Below are 20,813 nucleotides of genomic sequence, written 5' to 3'. Positions count from 1 at the left end.
CCCTGTTTTGCTTTCTAATGTCTGTACAAGACTGTGGTGATAATAATAGTTGTTCTTGTTTGTTGCTTGTTTGATGTGGTTTGATGCAAAAGCCTGCCGGGCCTAGAGACAGACCACGTGCTGCAGGTTAGGAGCTCAGGCCCTGGAGTCTGAGTTCAAATCCTGACTCTGCTACTTACTGGTTATATCAGCCTACATTCACTGATTTGTCAAATGTTTACCGAGCATCTGCTGTCTATCAGGTGCTGTGTTAGAAGCAGGGGTTACAAGAACAAAATGGACATGACCCTGGCTGTAGTGTTGCCTATAGTTCAGTTCAAGAGATTTCAAATAATCACACAAATGAGTTTCTGATAAGCTTAATGACAGAGAAATACTTGGTGATGTGAGAACACAGAACAATGAAATCACTGGACACAGAAGGCTATCTCAGGCTACCTCAAACTATGTAATTGTAACTTTCAGGGATGTATGCAAAGCTCTCAGCATGGTATCTAGTACATAATAAGTGCTCAATAAATGGGAGCTATTGTTAATATATGGTGAATTTTCCCAGGGAAAGAACCATAGAAACAAGTACAGTACTGGAAAACAATATGGTTGGCTTTTGTCAGTACATGAACTTTATAATATAACCCTTTGAACCTCGTTATTTGTGTTTTCTAGACAGAAATGAGGTTGGAATGGTTGCTTGGAAGAGTTGTTCAAGGATAGGCCATTAATGAAGACCTCTAGATACAGTCATCTGTGCCACAGTTAATTCCAAGATAAAGTCAAACAGAAATAACTAGAAGTGAAGGCCTTTGGGGGCATTGCTTGTTGGGGAAATTTTGATTCATGGTCTCATTAATGACTCATCAGCCTCTTGACCATTAGTCTGAGCAGGTAGCTCTGTATGGGGACCTTTATTCTCTGTCAGCCAAGACATGTTTGTCCTAATGATGATTGGTTTCAGAGTCTCAACCACTGGTCCCCGACTAGGAAGCACTATGCATATCTAAACAGGTTCTCATCGCTTTCAGCCTGTGTGCAATTTAGCAGCAAGAGATTTCATATCTCACAGCGTTCAATAGCCCTACTTAATTAGGAACTGCTTGGGAGTCAGGCCAGCTGATGGCCATAACTACCAAAGTGGACATGTTTGCCGTGAAAAGGCAGAGAAATGAAATATCTCTAGTCCTTGGGTAACTGAGAAAGGGACCAGAGAATTGTCAGGGGCATGTGTTCTCATTGGCCTTCCCGATTGTAGAACTTCTTTCCAGGGTTTGACAACATAGTTGGGACACCGCAGGAGGGAACAATGTGACGAATAAGAACTCAAAACTACACCTGTCTACCTTTGCTGGGGGTGCCCTCTTGTTTCATTGTTAGTCTTTCTCCTTATTCCTAGACATGTATTTTCACTTTAGGGGGGAAAGCTTTAAGGCAGTGCTGATAAAACAGATCTTCCTTGAACAAAGAGAAAGCCCCAGGATTACTCAGCACACATTCAGTGATGAATTTACATGAAGGTATTGAGTATTATACACTGGCGAAGACCATGGCCTTGTAGTCAAACGGTTAGGTCTGGACTCTGCCACCTGCTAACTGTGGACTTGGAGCAAAGTGCTTACCTTCTGAGTCTCTGTTTGCTCATCTTTAAAATAGGGAGCATAGCTAAAACTACCTCAAAGAATCTACCGTGAGAAATTAAATGAGCTGTTTGCAAAACACTATGCACAGAAGCTGGCAAGAACCAAGTGCTAAGTGACAGTTGGCTGATTTGTGAATTCCGTTTCTGACTTTCGCTAGTTGAACTTACTACTAAATTCAGACAGCAGGGTGGGTTCAAAAGCTAGAAGACTCAAATTTTACACACACACACACACACACACACACAGACACACATACAGACACACACAAACCCCAGTCTGTAAGACTCAGTAAGGCTTCAGTAAATATTAGTTTCTTTCCAGTTGCAGTCGTGCTGGCAACCAAGGCTGAACTGCGCAAATGTGGAGTTGATCTATGATGGTAATTATTAACATTTGTATTACTTTAGCATTTAAAAAGCTCCTTCAAACATACATGGCTTTAGTAAGTCCTTACCCATACATTATTGTATTACTCCATATAGTAGTCCTGGCAATCGGAGGTAGGGAAGTATTTGGGGCTCTGCTTGTTTATTTATTCTTTCTTTCGTTCAACCAATGCAGATGGGTGCCTGTAATGTGTCAGGGACGTCCTGGTGAACCATATGGATGAGATCCCTGTCCCCATGGTCCTAAGGGTCTTGGGTGACCCTCCAAATGCATATCTTAAGATACTAAGAGGTGAAATAATCAAGGTAGGTATTTCTAGTGATTAATGTTTTACAGATGAGAATAACAGAGTTAGCCAGGCTGATAGTGACAGAGCGAGACCTCAAACTCCTAATTCCCTGTCTTTTCCATTGGATCTTACTGCCTGCTTCGTAGAATATATAATTTGGAACGAATGCTGGAGATAGCCTAGTATAACCATTTATTTTATAGATTAAAGGCACGGGGCTTAAAAAATGGGTAAAGGATATACTCAGCACCATCCCTGCTGTAGGAGTACCTATCAGTTCCAATGAGGAAACCTTTGGACAGGATGCTAAATCTTTCCAGGTATACAGCTACTCTGCAATAATACAATAGCTGCATTTCAATAGACGTTGTAATTGTCAAAAATTGAGTTAAAATGTTTGTTTCAGGGGACACAGTTAAGGCGCACTAGAGAGTTTCAGGCTGGCAAATCAAAGGTTTTGGTTTTTCTTTTTTTTTTTAGAAAGAACTTAAGAAATAAGAATATTGCTTTATAGTCATAAAATCTAAATGCCACTGAGCAAATCCTGCATTTGATAACATCTAGCTTTCCTTTAAGAGTAAAGCGCTTCCGCTTCCTGTCATCCCAGCACTGTCATTGTGTGTGCAGACCTTGATCACACACTGTTAAGGAAGATGGAGTTCAAGCAACTCAAGCAAACCAGTTGTACTTGGTTGATGTGATGGTTTCTTCCTTCCGCAGTGTGGTGCCAGCTCTCTGTGGTGAGTGAGTTTCAATCAAAGCAGTTGGAGAGCCCCTCTGGGCCAGACCCTATTCTAGGCACAAAAATAAACAGAACAGATCATGTCCTCCCCAGATGGAGCTTATATTTTATATACGAGTAATGATTAAAGGAAGAGAAGGAGGGAGGAAGGTGAGATTATATCAGGCAGTGATAAATGCTAGGAGGAATTACCAAGCCGGGTAAGGTGAAGTGAGTGAAGGGTAGAGGTGTGTATCCTGTTTTACATAGGGTGACTGAAGAGGGCTTTTCGGGGCCATGCCAAAGCTGTGATTGTAGTGAGGGAGCAGCCAGCCATATGGCTCCCTGGAGGAAAAGTGTCCTAGGCAGAGGAGGTAGCACATGCAAAGGTCTGGAGGTAGAAACATACCAAACCTGATGGAGGAAAGCAGGAAGGCCTGGGGCGCTGGAGGGAAGGAGTGACAGAGAAGAAGCTCCACAGAGTTGGGGACAAGAGCGGGAAGGACCTGGTAGGATTTTACTGTGGGTGAGATGAGAAGGTACAGGAGGTTTCTGACCAGAGAAGGGATGTGATCTGACTTAGGTTTAAGGAGGCCCCTGAGTGTGAATAGGCTATAGACACACTGGCTGAAGCTGAGATTGTTAGGGAATTATTGCGGCCGTTGAGCCAAGACATGGTGGTGGCTTGATTTGGGAGGTAGAGGTGGAGATGGCAAGAAGTGGTTGGATTCTGTTCATCTTTCTGAAAGGATACACTGATGAGCTCCAAGGAGTTGGGCCTGTACAGGAGCTGTCATTTGGGAGCCCTGTCATTGGCCGGCTCCGCTGTGTGTCTGTGTGAAAGACATAAGGTCCACTAATGGAGGCGGTTCCTTCACATCAGGGGGTGTGTGGAAATGCCTTAGGATGCGTGTTCAGACGTGACCGTGGGTGGGAATATAACGCGTGCGCTCTCTTCCTCTGCGTGCCTTCCCCACCTCTGTACACTTACGGCGTTTCTTCTGAGCTATTCCCCCCCTGATAAAATGTACTCTTGAGAAAGGATCAGCCCTTTTAGTACTTAGTGTGATTTTAAGTCCGTATGATACCTTTCCTAGATGTATTTACATTTAAACCTTACGTCGAAATCTTTGATGACACACAGATTTCCTCTCTTATGCTAACTTGAATCACTGACAGTTGTTGCCTAGAGAACTGCACTGAGAAAGTTTCTGAAGCTGGTTCCAGGCTCAGCAGGGAAGAGAAGACTTGATAATATCTGCCGTTACAGGGGCTAGGGGTGGCATATCATGCGTGCCTCGTATTTGATAGCCTAGCTTTGGCTGCCACAAAAAAATATCTTCTTGATTCATATTTCCCCTTGTGGAGGGATTTTAGTCATCAGTAAGTAAGTAGGCATTAGACATCCGTAAGTAGGCAGAGGAAATATTTTTCCTTTTCACTTTTTGAGGCCCACCTGCCTCTGAAATCACACCAAGGAGATCATTGGCCCAAAGATCAGATTGTAATGTGTGAGGGTCGTGATGAGTTACGTGCTATAAAACCCGAGTGTTCCAGGAGACATAGGACTTTGCCTTCATAGGTAAGGTCTTTGCCAGGTCAAAATACAATTTCTGCGGCGTTCCTCTCTGCCACAGGCACTGTAATGAACACTCACTTGGTACGAGTTCTGTTTCTATCCGCCACCACAGTAGGTGCCACAGGGCAGGCCTTGCCGCAGGTCCACGCTGTTTCCCCAGAATAGTGGCTCCAGGAAGTGTGTGTTGAATGAATATTGACTGAAAAGATGCCTGAAGGAGCCTTAAGTTGTAGCCCAGAATTAAGGTAAATGATGACGAAGGCAGTAGCACTCTTTTGAAAGTGGAAAGCTCCTATGAGAATAATAATCACTCTAGCTATGTGGTTTAATGAACATTATTAACAATTAGAGTAATAATAATCCTAATAGCTCATCTTGAGCATTTCTGTGTGCCCGACACTAGGCCAAGTATCTGACGCTCATTACCAATCCTGGGAAGTGGGTCTTCATTTGTTAGGCGAAGAAATTTAGGCTTCAGGTGACCTGCCCGAGGGTACAGTGCTAATAAACAGCGGCTTCCAAAGATCCAAAGAAAACACCAAGACTTCCCCATTAGGAATCTTGCCTTCTATCTGATAAATTGGAACTTTCTCTCACAGGGCCATTCCCTGGAAAACGCAGAAGGAACAAACTTTGGGTAAGTGGGAGATTTGGCTGTCTTTTGCCATCGTGAAAACCCAAAAGTCATGGGAGTCTGGAAGGGCCTTTGGAGTGGTTCTTTTTTTTTTTCCTGCTAATATCCAGTAAAAGAAAACCTGATCTTCTCAGCAAAGATAACCTTTTCCCAAATACGTTGACAAGTGGGATGTGAAGGTCCCAAGTGAGTTTCAAGGTAAAGAGGAAAGGGGAGTCTCAAAGTTTTCACACCTAAACTTGTGCTTTTGAGGAAAACCAGGTGGCTGGTGAAGTGGGCAGAGCTGGGGCTAAGGGCCAGCAGATCCCACATTTTGTTGTTTTGGACCGAGTCTGCACACCATGTCCATTCTTGTTATTTTAATACTTTTCTTAAAAACACTCACTCTGTTAAATTTATTTACTTAAAATAGAATTTGTGAATTCCCACCATGAATGGAAAACCAGCATCAGTACATAGAGTGATGTTATGTAGATATAGATGTATCATAATAAGATCTATGTGATAATAATTTGGAAAGAGAAAGCAATATATATATAGTGAAAATAGGGTAATGTTATTTCATGTTTAAAAAGTAAAGACTACAAATACTAAATATAAATAAGTTTCCCTGAGTGCAGAATGGAAATATTTATGAGCAGTTACCAATAAGGGATATTTACCTTGTCACTTAGTTTAAGGAAAAAGATGAAAAGATGATTTGCTCCCCCCCAGGTTTAATATTAATCAGTACCAAGAACCCTAACATATATGCATCTATATACCCACACATATATATTTAGGATTAAGCATAATATATATAGAAAATATATTGTATGTATTAAATGGAGAGAAAGAAAAAAATATATATATACAGTAATTAAAAACAACCGGTTATAACTTAGCTTTTTAATAGCGGTCAGTAGTCCTTTGATAATGGGGACCTGCGTACGAGGCAGTAAGCTCAGTCACCAATTTCTGCTTGGGTCAGACCAGGAGTGCCTGCCTGAGTCCTTCCTGTGGAAAAGTGAGTTTAAGAGGCTTGTGAAATCAGACCTGCTTCTTCCAGCTTGCTCTTCCTGAGCCCTTGATTCAGGTCTGAGTTCTGCCATTGTAGAAAAACGTGGTTCCCAGAGAGGTCCATGCTAGCACAGAGCTCATGATGCATGACATGACTCCTTTGGAATAAATCCTCTTGGCTTGACACTGTGGAGAGTAAAGCTTCCTCCACAGGAAACCCAAACAGATGTTCCTCCATACCGCTTTAAGGCATTTTCTATTCCACCAGTGGGAAACGCTTCCTAAACTGATTTCCTATCCCCCTGCTCTCTAGGTGGCCCCAGCTTGACATTGCTCTAAGCAACTATAGCAAAGTGAATTGGTTCGATCTTGCCCAACTGTGTCCCGGGGCTCCTATCATTCTGCCACCACAAAATTCATATGCTCAGAATTGGTTCTGTAGAGCACCGACCTTCATGCTCTTCCTCTGCAAAGGTATAATTTAGGGATAATCTTTGTTAGATTATGGCAGGATCTTTGTACTTCTGTTGCACAATCAATTAGACATTTTGCAAGGCGGCGGCATTATTATTATCACAGGCAGATGGTGAAATGTTACTCCATCCTTCTGTGCCTGCTTTAACTTCCTTGCACAACATCATTTAAGGGGTTTCTTTACAAATTGCAGTTTCCTTGGAAAAGATTTAAAGCCCTGAGGGCTTGGTGAGAAGCTCTTGGTTATGAGCGCGTCTATTTTGTCATTTGCAAAAAGGGCACCTCTGATTCATGCTGACTTTGCCCTGCAAGTCAGGGAAAGAGCATGGGAAGTCTTTTTTCCTTCAGTACTGTTCTGGGGAAGGAGGAGATTGGAGTGGCGTCTACCTTTAGCCTCTGGCCGAAGCTTCAATGGGCATGAAGCTAAGGAGAGAGGAATTTCTTGTGGAGGCCGTCCCTGTGGAATGAGATGGAGAATTCATTAACCAGAATTCCAGGGGCTGCTTCAAAAGAGAGAAAGGCATTTGTTCCGGCCAGACTCTACTTTCAGGAGGCTGAAGAGAGGAGCCACGTGTCATAAACACCGGAAATGTGGTGACAGGAGGAGGTGCGGGCACTGAGGGGGTGTGGGGTGGGGGCGGACTAGAACGAGAGGCAGAGACAGATGAGGGTTTTTTTTTGTTTTGTTTTGTTTTTGCCACTGTTTAAAGGTTGAGGAAACGGATGGATGAGGAAGAATTTTAGGCTGTTTTGCTGTGGAATACACTTGCAAATCCCTAGAGTCCCTCTTTGTGGCTATATTGTTGGGTAGAGGCAGGCCTCAGAGCAGTCCACTTTCTTCACCTGACCTGTGCATAAAGTCTTGTTTGCATAAGGTACCGGGAGGAATGAGGGCTATAGAAAAAAGTCCTCGAGGAACATGTATCCTATATGTAAGTGAGACAGGCTTAGACTCGTCCTTCAGCAATGTAAAATGAAGCATACCATTGTGTTTTGGGAGACTCCAGGGGCGTTCCCTGGAGATTTATTTAGGAAGGACATTTACATGAGGGTTTAATGTGTAAAAAGAGGTTTTGTGATGACATTCATAGCTACTTCTTCCGTCCACTTTCTGATGTAGTGTAGATGTTATTGCAGAGAGGGTGCATTAGAATCAAATCCTCTGGCTGAACTGGTGGTAGGGGAATGGTATAATTGGAGAATTTTTGCGACTTTTCTGATAGCGTACGTCATATGGAGTTAGAGAAGGCTCAAGCTATGTACCGCCATCTGGGCGTGTAGCGATCTATGCAAAAACTATCTTCGTGAAGGCTAATCCCAGTGAGCTTGTGCTACATACGTTCTGAGTGCTATGCTGAGTATCTCAGAGGGATTGTCTCGTTTTATTCCTCACAAGATCCCTTTTAGGCAGCTACTATGAGCATTGCAACTTTACAGATGAGATTCAAAGGGGTTATAGTTCAGTCAGTCTCCAAGATTGCAGAGCCAGCAAGTGGCAAAGGCAGAATTCAAACTCCCACATCGGTGTTCTAGGTCTTTCACATTATAATGATCTCTTCAGAAATTCTACTGCATCATCAGTATTACTTTCTATTGAAAAACCCCTAACCCAGTGGTCTTTAACCCATTTTTGGGCTCTCTTCAGAGGGAAAAACAAAAACAAACAAGCAAACAACAACAACATATATATATATATATATATATATATATATATATATATATATTTTTTTTTTTTTTTTTTTTTTTTTTTCCCCAGAGGTTTTTGAGGATTCCAGTTGAGAACACCTGCCTTGTACGAAAGACTCATTTCGGCTCAAGTCTGGTTGTTGATGGCTTCCTTATAAGAGGGAGCTAAGTCTTGCTGAAGTAACCCTTCAAAGTATTTTCAGCATGGCCAAGTTCAACTTCAAACCTGGATATTGGTCTCCCATGTAACAAGAATAGTAACCATTTAATTATTAAGCACCTGACAATCAGAGTTGATAGTCAGCGGGCAGATAATACGCTGGTGTAGTCCTACTTGTTGCATCCATAATGATTTGGTCAAGGGTAAATATAATACCTGCTAACTGCCTTTTGAGGTAGATAGTATTATGCCCATTTTACAGGTAAGAATCCTGAGGTTCTGAGCACTTACTCAAGACCTTGTGGATGGCAGAAACCCAGTCACTCTAATTGTAAATGTGCCACGCTGATCCACTGTCCTGTTCTGGCTCTACCTCCTCTTCCAAATCCTTTAGCAGTGCATCACATTGCTCTCTCCTTCTTCTTCTTCTTCTCCTTCTTCTTCTCCTTCTTCTTCTTCTTCTTCTTCTTCTTCTTCTTCTTCTTCTTCTTCTTCTTCTTCCTCTTCCTCTTCCTCTTCCTCTTCTTCTTCTTCTCTCTCTCTCTCTCGTTTCTCAATCTTGGCATTTTTGACATTTTGTCTCTGATAATTCTGTTGTGGGGGCCTGTCCTGTGTATAGCAGAATGTTTAGCTGTGTAGGGGAAGAAAAATAATTTCCCCCTTACCCTTCTAGGTTCTTGGCTGAGACACCCCTGTGATTAAAGGCAGATTAACAGGAGGAAAGCAAACAGAAGTTTAATAACATGGATACCTCCTGTATGTCAGGGAGAGACCCAGAAAACCGAGTCACTCTCTGAAATGGTCCAATCCATCCCCTTAAGTACCATCTTCAGCTAAAGACAAAGAAGATGATGGGAGGAAGGGGTGAGGCCAGTTATGGGGGTGACTAGGAAAAGCACAATAAACAAGGGTAAGGTCGTTTTACAGATTTAAGTCCTTGCCTTCTGCATTGATAAGAGTTTCTAGAGATTTAGAATCATCCCTTTCTGGCACAGAGAAAAAAGAGACACCCTCACAAATGGAGAATTTCCTTATAAATGTAAGTGTTCTTACAAAAAGTTAACATCTACTCAGTTTTCAGAACTTTTCCTATGTCTGCTGTTTCTTAAAAACATTCAGCCTAAAATAATCCTTATGCGAAAGATGCATATTTTGGGGTGGTATGTTCTGCTCCCCTTCAACTATATCTCTGGACTCTATGAACTGGATGCCAGAACCTCTTTAACCCCCAGGATATGATAACCATAGATGTCTCCAGACACTGCCAGATGTTCTTTGGGGAGCAAAATCACTGCCTGCTGAGATCTATTTCTCTCTTTCGCTCCTCTGCCTCCCCCCATACGTATAAATACTAACATTTATCGTTGATTGCTTACACTGTGCCTGGTCAAGTGTCAAGCATCTTCCATTTATTATCTCAATGAGTCCTCAAAACATCCCGTCATCTCATGTACTTCATTTTATGGGTGAGGCCAGGACTGGATGTTTTGGCAGATGAGTAACTTGCCCAGAGTCACACAGCTAAGGGTGGAAGTAGGATTTGTTTCAGCTGTGTGTTCACAGAGCCCTGGGCTTTATGAGAAACGTTTTCACTAAACGACTTAGACGTTTGGGGCTCCAAATTAATCAGACTGTTTATTTTTGTTGTTTGGGATTTGTTCAACTGGTAAGCTGGAAGAAAATCTTAATGGAATTGTGGGTCATATATTTTATTATTATTTATTATTCTTTTTACACCATTGCTTTTTATTGTTAATCCTTTCTCACCAAAATATCACCAACAAAAAATTATCAAAACAAAATCTTGCTTCATAGCCTGATTTCTGAGCATAAACTTCATCTTATTGAATATAAAAAAGTAATTTCTTTGTAAGAGAACAACTATTTCTCTAAGTCATCTGCAGACAGCGTTTTTGTATTGGTGCTTTCTATGTGCTTCTTAACAGCAGAAATAATTGGTAAATAACTTGGCCATAAAGGCAGTACATTTCCTGGAAATTCTAATAGGAAAGTTTTCAACAAAATTTCTTTTTGACAAGCAGCATATTTTTTAAAACAGTGACATATAAGCTGTAGAGCTCTGGGGCCTTGTTATTTTCCTCAAAATGAGTTTCAGTAACAACTTTACAAATTAATAGCTTATATATTAAAATAAGTTATATGTTAAAAGAGGTTGATAAAGAGAGAAGAGGGTGTAGCCCTAATTGAGCTTGATATAGTAGGCTCTTGGGATGAGGTGGGCATTTGTTATTTGTATCTGCTCAGTGTCTGTATTCTCCTTCTTTGGACTATCACATCTATCACATGTAGATGTTTCCAATGGGGGAAAAGCCTCCCCCACCATATGCAGTATATTGGGGCTGTCAGTCAAACTCCTTGCCTTTCCCTGGCAAAGGGGTGGTGGAGACCAAGGCAGCCTTCTCTAGCTCGCTGTCCAGGGATTCTGAGTCTTGAGTATAGTACGTTGACCCCAGGATGGAAAATGGTTGCAGCTGATTCTTCCTGATGGTGGTAGCCTGAAGAACTAATTGTCCATCAGTTATTGGGGTCCTGGTTCCTGTTGCTTGTAACCTTGATTTAGTTTTACTTTGAATTCAGGAGTTAATCTGTACACATAGACTCAATTTCTTTTCCATTTTGCTCAAGTCAGGCAGGATAATTTGTATTACTTATCACTGAAGAATCTTAACTAATACATTGATTTGGTGATGGTGATGAGGGAAGAAGAGGAAGGTAGGAGGAGTAGCGACAGCAGCTAACATTTATTGGCTATCTAATTTAATCTAATGAGGTAGATATTGATACATGACTCCATTTTATAGATGAAGAATCTGAGACTTACAAAGGTTGCATGTCTTGCCTTGGATTTGAAACCAAGTGTGATTTGAGAGCCCAAACTCCTAACCACTGCTCTGATTAAAATGTGGAAAGAATGTACAGAAAGCATAGCTTCACATTCAGTCCACTTTTTGACTTAATAAGTCATTTTTTAATCTCAAGAGAGGACCATGTGTCTTCCCTGTGCTGGTGATGCAATATAGGCTGAAAAATGTAAGTGCTTCTCTTGCTCTTTTGTAGTAAATTAGAATAATAATTGTTAGTTAAGGGATGTTAATGAAATGTCTTTATTAACCACCAAATTAAAGGGAGTTTCTATTCTTAAACCACAGAAGATAATGCTGTCTTGACAGATTGTGAGTGACAGAAAGAGAAATGTTTTCTGCAGGATCCAAATGGAGATCTTGCAGGAGAAAGCAGAAATCGAGGAAGCAAAGAGCTCTGGGGGTTTGGTATGGAGGGATGTCATCAATGCATCTTTAGTCTTTTGGTTCCTGACAGTAAAATAACTTGGTGCCTTCACATTTTTTCTACTGGTTTAAATATAAATGACAAAAAAAAAAAAAATACCCATAGACAAACCATAGTTGCTGGTGGTATGTATAACCTTAGTTTTGTTTATCATTAAATGGTTCTTAAATGTAATTCTAAATATATATCATCTTTTTCCCTCTTATGATTGTTGGTACCTATATCCATTCGTTCATATTTCCCCTATCTTTATCTCTGTATACACACACACATTCTCTCTCTCTCTCTCTCTCTCTCTCTCTCTCTCTCTCTCTCTCTCTCTCTTTCTCCTGCTCTCTCTCTCTCATACACAGCCACGCATGCCCACATACTTTCTCTCCCAAGCACGACTGCACAGTAAAATCAATTGAGAGGCCAATGGCATTTGGAATTTGGCCCATTGACTCTAATGAATTTGGATAAACATCTCTAAAATAAAGCTCTCTCTTTTTTCATGAGATACAAATCCCTGAAAGACTGGAAATCTCAATTTTTATATCAATGCAGGCCCATCCCTAGGAAGGAAGTGTTTGGGAAAATCCCCCTGAGAAAGGCTGTACTCTGCACACACATTGAAGTAGGGTTAAAATGAACCATGAAAGCAATTAGATAATAATCCTTGGCCATAAACACACACTCTTGGAATTTTGGAAAGGTCTTAAGAGTTACCTGTTCAAGTGATTCTCAGACTTTGAGGCTAGGAAAATCTTCTCCCCCTAAAATTAAGGGCTCTCTTTGTAAACTTCTAGTTTTGCCCCAAAAAGGACATTGATGAAAAAATTATTCACTATTCTTTCAGAGGAGATTGGCCATTTTAATACTAAAGTAGTGGAAGGCACAATCTTAGAATTAAAATGATCAAATGTATTTACCTTTATAAAACCTCTCAGTTTTGTCTTTGATTTTGTTATTTTGCCACCAATGAGTGATAACTTCATCATGTATTGGCCTTAGCCATTGAACTGGCTTTTAGGAGCCGGATTTAGTTTTAGCCAATATTCATCTGATACTTGCTTCTCTAAATATTTCTGCCACGGGAATATACCTGAATACTTACAGTGACGAGGAAGGAGCTCATTATTTATAAACACAATCTGTTCTATCTTTAGATATCACTGTTGAAAGTTCTCTTTTAGGTCAAATTGAAATCTGTCTCCTCTAGCTCCTACTCATTGGGTATGTGGGGGTAATCTGGGGCTGAAGGAAACAAGATTGAGCCCTTCACATAAAATGACTCTGAATTGACAACTGCTGTCATAGTCCCTTCTCATTGTACCTCCTTGTTTCGGAGCTCAGGTCCTCTCCAGACAGCCTCTATCCCTTTAACTATTCTTTCTATGTTTTTCTGATTATGTGCTTCATAAAAATATTTTTAAATTTTATTGAAAGATTTTTATTGTGGTAAAATGTGCATAGTACAGTTTTACCATTTTAGCCATTTTTAAGTGTACAGTTCTCTGATATCAAGTACATTCATGTTGTTGTGCAACTGTCACCGTCATCCATCTCCAGAATATTTGTCTTTTTGTGGCTGGCTTATTGCACTCAGCATAATGTCTTCAGGGTTCATCCAAATTGTTCCATGTGTCAGAATTTCCTTCCTTTTTTTTTTTTTTTTTTTAATAAAGATTTTATTGGGGAAGGGGAACAGGACTTTATTGGGGAACAGTGTGTACTTCCAGGACTTTTTCTTCCAAATCAATTGTTGTCCTTTCAGTCTTAGTTGTGGAGGGTGCCGTTCAACTTCAAGTTGTTGTCCTTTCAGTCTTAGTTGTAGAGGGCGCAGCTCAGCTCCAGGTCCAGTTGCCATTGCTAGTTGCAGGGGGCGCAGCCCACCATCCCTTGTGGGACTCGAGGAATTGAACTGGCAACCTTGTGGTTGAGAGCCCACTCGCCCATGTGGGAATCGAACCGGCAGCCTTCAGAGTTAGGAGCATGAAGCTCTAACCGCCTGAGCCTCCGGGCCGGCCCTTTCCTTCCTTTTTAAGGCTGAATAGTATTCCATTGTATGCATATACCGCATTTTATTTACCTATTCATCTGTTGATCAATAGATGACTAGATGTTGGGTTGCCTAATAATGTGCTTTCGAATATGCACACTCTTGCAAAGTCCATTTCACATTTCTGGGTTTAGAGCCATACAAACTGTTTCAGGCTTGGTTTGCTGACTCAAGGTAGCAAATCTTATATTTAGAATCATTCTACAGGCCTGTGTCAATTGCATACTATGTGTACGGCCCCATGAGGCACTATGAGGCCTGCTGAAATGAGTCAGCTCTGGATCTGTTCCTGGGTTTAATCCTTAGTTTTGTGGATGGATAAGATACACACTTTCCCAATGACAAAGTAGGCAGTGGACAGTGCGATGAGAGAACCCAAGATGGACTTGATGTTAGAATCGAATGTTTCCAGCTGACAGGATCAGGTAGCTCTCAGGGAAGTTCTGGTTCTCAGGCTCCGAAAAAGAACAGCATTTTGGACATGTGGACATGTAGGGAAGGTGGTCCTGACGAAGGAAGTAGCATGAGCCAAAGAGGAGAGTGGGGGTATTCAGCACAGGTTCCACTGGGGCCTTATTTGTTGGCTTTAGGCCACCACGCGTGTTGTGGTGCCCCGGCGCCAATCACATCATCTTCATCTGTCTGCGGAATTGTCTTTTATTCTGAGATGATGGGCTCCTCTCATTTGATGGAATTAAAATGGTCTTTCCTTCCTTTACAATGATGAGGGTAATAAATGATAGTTTTGTTTTCATGTCTTGATTGGGTAAAGAAAAACCTGGTGACTCAGACTGCCGTCTCTGTTTCTAATGTTGTTTTTCTGGATTGTTAAAGGTGAATGTTTAGAAACAATGAGTCTAGCAAATCTATGTTAAAGAACAAAAGAAGGAGAATAGCAACAGCAGCAACAAGTATTCATTAGTGCCTACAATGTGGCAGCACCACGATAAGCCTTTTACAGTTGTTGTTGGCTCATTTTATCCTCACAATGATCTAAAGGAGGTATAGATAAAAACACTATCCTCATTTCAGAGGAAGGAACCGAGACTCAAAAGATAAAATAACCTCCAGCGCTCACATCGCTGATAAATCATTGAGTTAGGAATGAACCCATGAGTCTGACCCAAGAGCCTTCCCCATCACGCTATCTGCTGCCTCCCCTTTGGAAGTTCTGTGTCAGCTTTACAAGTATTGAATGCATTTTTCTTCCAGATCAAAAAATGTCTGAAAACCATAGGTCCAGTACATATTCCCAATGGAAAATAATGATGCATTAGTAGTCTAGGACCATATACACGGATGCCAATTTTATTATACATGAGAATCACCCCCTATCTCCATCCCAAACATCTTTTTCTTTCTCTGTTGCTGAAATTCCCCAATTCCTGTCACCACCATCGCCCAAATTTTCAATACATTTCAACCTTTTCCAGCCCAGCCATAGTTACAGTTTCCTTGATACCTTTTTTTGCAGGTATAACAGGATAAGGCTCCTTTTTGCTGTAGAATGCAATCATTGTATTTTTAGTTCTTTCCCACCCTTTTAGGTGGGTAACAATTTATATTAGAGGAGGAGAAGAAAGGAATTTTGCAATCAGGGTTTTTATTATCATTTTGCGTAGCAGCATAATATGAAATTTTCCTTGCCATTGGTAAATACCTTCAACTTTCCAGGACTCCTTTTAATGGCTCCTATGGAGCATAGTTTCCATTATATCTTCTCCTAAATTTTGTTGATTGGCACTATAAGTGTTTTTTAAAGTGTGCCTCTAAACTTAAAAAAATCTTACAAAGTCTTTCTGTCATCATATGAAGCAAGGGACTTAGCTTTGATGTAGCTCTGCGAGGTAGCTCAACATGCTAACAATAGCATAGCATGTTGTTATTCTATTTAGAGGACTTGAAAGCAGATTCAACAATTCAATTATATTTAATTTGTAATTAACTCCCTCCCAAGCAGTTAATGGTGCATAACTTGGACACTACACTTCTGGATGGGCAAAGAGTAGGACAAAATGGCTTCTTTCAGAGAATGCTTATCTTAGGTAGGGTCCCTATAATTATGGTAGTATTTCTTGGGATGACTTGCTGGCTCCAAAACAAAATTCTTCTCTGGGAGCTGTCCCTGATCCACAGAGGTGGGCTTCCAGCAGCTGAGATTAAGATGTTTGACGCTGCTACTTGGAACAGAGATGACGGCTTTAGGGGTGGGCGTCTGACCTGCTTGTGCCAAACAGATTCTCTCTCTTAAGATTTTGGAATTTTGAACTGAGAGCGAAAGGTAGGTGTTGGTGATATTTCAGTCCCTTACATAGCAGTGCTCTAAAGAAGTGTCTTTAAGTTCCTCCCTCCAAGTTCTCCTGAGCTACCTTGATTCCTCTTCTTTACGAAGCTTTGTTGGTCAATTCTTCTTTCAATATCGTGAGAGACTGCCCTATTTTTCCGGTAAGTTCCTCTTGTTTTAGAGTAACTTTAGTATGGTTGGTTTGTATTTTTTGCCAACAAACTTACCCAATACAGAAACCAAAGAAATTAAGTCTTCACCAAATCTGTTAATGGGAGAGATAAGGACTACATCTATTTGGTGGAAATTACAATATTTAATTGTATTTTTGTGTGCGTGTGTATTTGATTGAATGATTTAGTATTTTACCAGATGCTATAAAACCTTATTATTTTCATCATCATTATCATCATGGGCATCATTGTCATCATAATAGCTCTTGTTTATATGGAACTTTCTATGATTCAACCACTGTACTAACCACTTTGCATACAAAGTAACACTTATTACATGATTGTAATAATACAATCAAATGGATATTATCAAAACCCCCATTTTATAGTTTGGGAAGCTGATGCTGAGAACCTTGCTTGAAGTTTTACGTCTGGAAAGAGATGTAGCAATGATTTGATTCCAGGTTTGTCACAGTCCAAAGAAAGAACTCCATACTGTTAAACTCTGCATTGTAATATAAAGGTGTGGTTCCATCTGTATCCCAAAGATATATTCCTGGTTTATTGTTTTCTTTTTTTTCTCAATTACATTGATATTCAGTATAATATTAGTTTCAGGTATACAGCATAGTAGTTAGACATTTATAAAACTTATGAAGTGGTCCCCCCAATGTCTAGTACCCGTCTGGCACCATACATAGTTATTATAATATTATTGACTGTATTCCCTGTGCTGTATTTTACATCCCTGAGACTATTTTCTAATTAGCAATTTGTACTTCTTAATCCCTTCACCTTTTTCACCTAGGGCCTCCAACCCCCCTCCCATCTGGCAAACATCAGTTTGTTTTCTGTATCTGTGAGTCTATTTCTGTTTTGATTGTTTGTTTATTTTGTTTTTTAGATTACACACATATTAAGTGAAATCATATGGTATTTGTCTTTCTCTGCCTGACTTATTTCACTCTACCCTCTAGGTCCATCCATGTTGTTGCAAATTTCATTCTTTTTTATAGCCAAGGAATATTCCATTGTATATATGTATGTACCACAACTTTTTTATCCAATCATCTATCGATGGACACTTAGGTTGCTTTTATATCTTGGCTATTGTACATGAAATGTCCTTCTTTGTCTCTTGTTATAGCATTTGTTTTAAAGTCTATTTAGTATGATGTAAGTATTGCTACCCCAGCTTTTTTTTCATTTCCATTTGTATGAAATATCTTTTTCCATCCCTATACTTTCAGTCTGTATGTGTCTTTTCAACTGAATTGGATCTCTTGTAGGCAGCATATGTAGGTGTCTTGTTTTCTTTTCCATTCAACCATCCTATGTCTTTCAATTGGAGCATTTAATTTATTTACATTTAAGTAATTCTTGATACGTATATAGTTATTGCTATTATTTATCTTTTTGATGTATATTTTTTCTTCCTTTTCTTAAAGAAGTCCCTTTAACATTTTTTGTAATACTGGTTTGTTGGGGATGAATTTTAAGCTTTTTCTTGTCTGAGAACTCTTTTTCTGTCCTTTGAGTCTAAATGATATCTTTGCTGGGTAGAGTAATCTTGGCTGTAGCTTTTCATCACTTTGAATATTTTGTGCCAGTCCTTTCTGGCCTGTAAAGTTTCTGTTGAGAAATCAGTTGGCAGTCTTATGGGCACTCTCTTGTATATAACCAGCTGCTTTTTTCTTGCTGCTTTTAAGATTCTTTTTGTTTTTAACCTTTGGCACTTTAATTATGATGTGTCTTCGTGTCGGCTTCTTTGTGTTCATCTTGTTTGGGACTGTTAGCAATTCCTGGGCTTGTCTGTCTATTTCCTTCAACAGGTTAAGGAAGTGTTCCATCATTTTTTCTTCAAATAGGTTTTCTTTCTTTTCTTTCTTTATTTTTTATTTTTATTAATTTCAGGTGTCTTCAAATAGGTTTTCAATTCCTTGGTGTCTCTCTTTTCCTCTGGTACCCCTATGATGCAAATGTTGGTATGCTTGTTATCATCTCAGAGGTTCCTTAAATTTTCTTTGTTTTTTAAAAATTCTTTTTCTTTTCGCTGTTCTGATTGCATTTTTTTCTGTTACTTTGTCTTCCAAAATGCTGATTTGATTCTCTGCTTCGTCTAATCTGCTGTTGATTCCATTTAATATATTATTTATTTCAGTTATTCTTCATTTCTGACTGGTTCTTTTTATGGTTTCTATCTCTTTCAGTAAGTTCTCACTGAGTTCATCTCTTCTTCCCCTAAGTTCATTGAGCATCCTTATAACCAGTCTTTTGAATTCTGTATCTGGTAGATTGCTTGCCTCCATTCTGTTTATCTGGAGTTTTGTTCTGATCTTTTATGTGGGACCTGTTTCTTTCCTCATTTTGGCTGCCTCTCTGTGTTTGTTTCTATGTGTTACGTAGAGCTGCTCTGTCGCCCAGTTTTGGCTGAGTGTCCTTATATAGTAGGTGTTCTGTGGGGCACAGTGGCACAGTCTCCCTGGTCACTTGAGGTCAGTGATTCAGGTGTGTCCCTTGTGTGGGTTGTGTGTGTCCTCCTGTTGTAGATGAGCCTTGATTGCTGTTGACCCATCAGTGGGTGGGATTGACACTCCGGCTGATTGGTTGTGAGGACTGACCATAGCTACAGTGGAGGAGCTGTTGTGTGGGGGCTGATCCTGTGGAGCAGTATTCACTTTAGTGAAGCTCTGTTGCCTGCCAACTCCACTTGTTGGGTGTGTTGCCTGTGGAGCTAATCGGGTGGTGCTCTGGTGTGGTATGCATCTTAATAGATGTAGAAAAGCATTTGATGAAATCCAACATCTAATCCTGGCAAAAACTTTTACCAAACTAGTAATATAAGTAAGCATTCTTAATAAAAAATATCTATAACCCCTCCCCCCAAAAAAACCCCTACAGCAAACATCATACTTAAGTGAAATATTGAGATCTTTACTCTGAAATTAGGCATGAGAAAAGGGGAACTGTTATTACCACTTTTGTTCATCATTGTATTTGAGGTCCTAATAAATGCAGTGAGGCTAGAAAAAGAAATAAGGATATAAAGATTGGAAATGAAGCTATAAAAATGTGTTATTTGCTGAAGATATAATTATGTAAATTTAAAACACGAATTTAGCAAGGTTGCTGGATACAATGTCAATATAAAAAAATCAATTGTATTTCTATAGACCAGCAACAAAGAATAGCAACAAAGAATTATAAAATGAAAATTTAAGGGGTGGCCAGATGGCTCAGTTGGTTAGAGCATGAGCTCTGAACAACAGGGTTGCCAGTTTGATTCCCATATGGGCCAGTGAGCTGCACCTTCCACAACTAGATTGAAGACAACGAGCTGCCTCTGAGCTTCCGGGGGTGCGGCCAGATGGCTCAGTTGGTTAGAGTGCGAGCTCTTAACAACAAGGTTGCCAGTTCAATTCCCTCATGGGATGGTGGGCTACACCCCCTACAACTAAAGATTGAAAACAGCAATGGGACTTGGAGCTGAGCTGTGCCCTCCACAACTAGATTGAAGGACAACAACTTAGAGCTGATGGGTCCCGGAGAAACACACTGTTCCCCAATATACCCCAATAAAATTTATAAAATTTGTTAAAAAAAAAAAAAGTTAAAAGATACCACTTCAAATAGATCCAGCAATATAGAAAAATGATTATAAATTACGACCAAATTGTATTTCCAGAGAATATAAGGTGGAACAATTAGAATATCTATATCCAAAATTACCCTATTTTATATACAAAATTAACATAAAATATTACAGACTGAAATATAATCATTAAAATTATAAGACACCTAGATGAAAACCTGGAAGGAAGTTTTTATGACCTTAGTCAAAGATTTTTGCAATATGTCACCAAAACCAAGATCCTAAAAGAAAAAAACACATGGTAAATTAGACATTATAAATGTAAAAGCTTGAGTTTTTTAAAAGACGCTATTAAGAAAAAGAAAAGACAAACCACAGAGTGGGTAAAATATTTGCAAATCATATTGCAACTCTTACAAGTCAGTAATAAAAAGACTCACCAGAGCATATAGTATATTAATTATACATAAGCATATTAAAAGATGTTCATCATCACTAGGGAAGTTCAAATTAAAACCTTAATGAAATATTAATCACATCCTCTAGGATGACTAAAATAAAAAAGACAGACAATAAGAAGTGCTGGTGAGGATATGGAGAAATTGAAACCCTTATAGATTGCTGGTGGGAATGTAAATGGTTCAGCCACTTTGGAAAATGGTTTGGCAATGTTTAGAAAAAGTTCAACACATATTTATCATAAGGTCTGGCAATTCCAGTTCTAGGTATTAAAGTAAAAATGCATAGAGAAATAAAATCTGTGACTATACGAAGACTTGTGTGTGAGCATTTATAGCAATGTTATTTATTTAGTTTTTAAATTTTTATTGGGGAATATTGGGGAACAGTGT

The 20,813-nt window shown here is 39.8% G+C and overlaps 1 protein-coding gene across 4 annotated transcripts in view; it reads left to right on the top strand.

Annotated features, from left to right (window-relative positions):
- Positions 1-20,813, top strand: part of FHIT (fragile histidine triad diadenosine triphosphatase) — a 1,395,299-nt gene that overhangs the window by 115,531 nt on the left and 1,258,955 nt on the right. The window lies entirely within an intron of this gene.

The sequence above is a fragment of the Rhinolophus ferrumequinum genome, chromosome 17 (genome assembly GCF_004115265.2).
Source record: "Rhinolophus ferrumequinum isolate MPI-CBG mRhiFer1 chromosome 17, mRhiFer1_v1.p, whole genome shotgun sequence".
NCBI lineage: Eukaryota > Metazoa > Chordata > Mammalia > Chiroptera > Rhinolophidae > Rhinolophus > Rhinolophus ferrumequinum.
This window is presented reverse-complemented; position numbering and strand designations above follow the sequence as displayed.